We start from the raw sequence: 2,152 nt of genomic DNA on the forward strand, positions 1-2,152 counted from the left end.
CTCACCGAACTGGGGACTTTTCCAGCTGATATACTCTTTTCCAGATATAAACATTCATGTGAACAGCAGAGCAAGGCTAAAAAACACATTCCATTCTGGTTACATACAGATAATAAGATTCACACGGGAAGGTGTATAATAAGATTCACACGGGACTAAGCGACACCTTCCATTTTCGGTTAGATTCACACATGTATTGGGACACAATTTTAACCCTTTCACCACACCAGCATTTATTGTCTGTCCCTCACTGCCCTTGAACTGAGTGGCTTACTGAGCCATTTCAGAGTGTAGCTGAGAGTCAACCACATTGTTGTGGGTCTGGACTCACATGTAGGCCCGACCAGGTGAGGATGGCAGCTTCCTTCCCTAAAAGATATTAGTGAGCCAGATGAATTTTTCCGCCAATCAGCAATGGTTTCATGGTCATCAGTAGATTCATAGATCCAGACATTTTAAAAATTTAATTTAAATTCAAAGATAGAACCGGAATTAGATAGGGAGTATAAAGCTCCTTCTACATTCTTCTATCAAACACTCCCAGGACCCGTACAGCATAGTTTAGACACAAAGTAAAGCTTCCTTTTACACTGTCTTATCAAACATTCTCAAGGAAGGTATAAGAGGGAGCAAACACATACATACACAAATGTTCTGTAACTGTATTGAATCTATCTGTTCTCTCCATGTATAAAGCTTATAAATCTCAGTGCCAGTCAATATTGGAGTATTTATGACTATGACACTCCTTAGTTATGTTTGCAAAATGGGTCGTAGAGCTCATCTCTGGCTCCAGTTACCACTAGCTTGGTTCCCAGCTAATAATGTAACAGAATATATTCTTGTTTGTCCTCAGTTGCTTTCTATATCATCAAGAATGTATTAACCATTCTGTGTACAGATAAATCTATGGATTACTTTTTGTTCACTATTTGATAATTTATATAATTTCCTTAGTAGTCCCAGGACCTCTTTCTACAGGACATTATTTATTAATAACATTTTGATGTGGCCATAAATTTATTATGAGTGTTGTTTGACTCAGTGTCTAAGAACAATGTTGTTTGAAGGCTTGCTTTTACTATGATGGAAGGTTTAGTTCTTTCTGTTACCGTTGGGAATAGATCCTGAAAAAAAGTCAAAGCTGCTGACTTTCTATGGAGTTCAATTCATAATTCTGGTCACTCCTTCATATTCTCCCAAGCATCATTTTGCACCTGTAGGTCAGAGTGAATGTTAAGATTGTGGGCGGCACGGTGGCACAGTGGTTAGCACTGCTGCCTCACAGCGCCTGAGACCCGGGTTCAATTCCCGCCTCAGGCGACTGACTGTGTGGAGTTTGCACGTTCTCCCCGTGTCTGCGTGGGTTTCCTCCGGGTGCTCCGGTTTCCTCCCACAGTCCAAAAGATGTGCAGGGTCAGGTGAATTGGCCATGCTAAATTGCCCGTAGTGTTAGGTAAGGGGTAAATGTAGGGGTATGGGTGGGTTGCGCTTCGGCGGGTCGGTGTGGACTTGTTGGGCCGAAGGGCCTGTTTCCACACTGTAATGTAATCTAATTGTATTGCACTGTGACAGGGAAGAATATATGGAGTCTTATCCTTACCCAATTTAGGATGATTTCCAACTTTCATAGTGACTAGGAGTCAGACCATGTGTGTTCACCATTATCCTTCTACTCCAATAGTCAGTCCTGTACCTCCATCTTCAGTGACTTGTTGACATGCATTCCAAGGATCTTTTATTTCCTCTAATCCTTCCAATATCCTCCATATATTGCATATTCCCTTGCTTTGTTTGCTCCTCTATACTGGGGAGACAGGATGCCAACTCGCAGAATGTTCAGGGAACATCTCTGGGACACATGCATCGGATAATTCCACTGCACTGTGGCCAACCACTTCAACACCCCCTCCCACTTCGCCAATTACATGCAAGTCCTGGGCCTCCTCCACTGCCAAATCCAAGCCACCCGAAGACTGAAGGAAGAACGCCTCATCTTCCACCTTGGGCCCTCTAACCACATGGCATCAATGTCAACTTCACCAGTTTCCTTATCTCCCCTCTTCTCACCTAATCCTAGATCCAATCCTACAACTCAACATCACCCTTTTGAACAGTTCTACCCATCCATCTTCCTTCCCACCTATCCACT

Source organism: Chiloscyllium plagiosum, chromosome 24 (genome assembly GCF_004010195.1).
Source record: "Chiloscyllium plagiosum isolate BGI_BamShark_2017 chromosome 24, ASM401019v2, whole genome shotgun sequence".
Lineage (NCBI taxonomy): Eukaryota > Metazoa > Chordata > Chondrichthyes > Orectolobiformes > Hemiscylliidae > Chiloscyllium > Chiloscyllium plagiosum.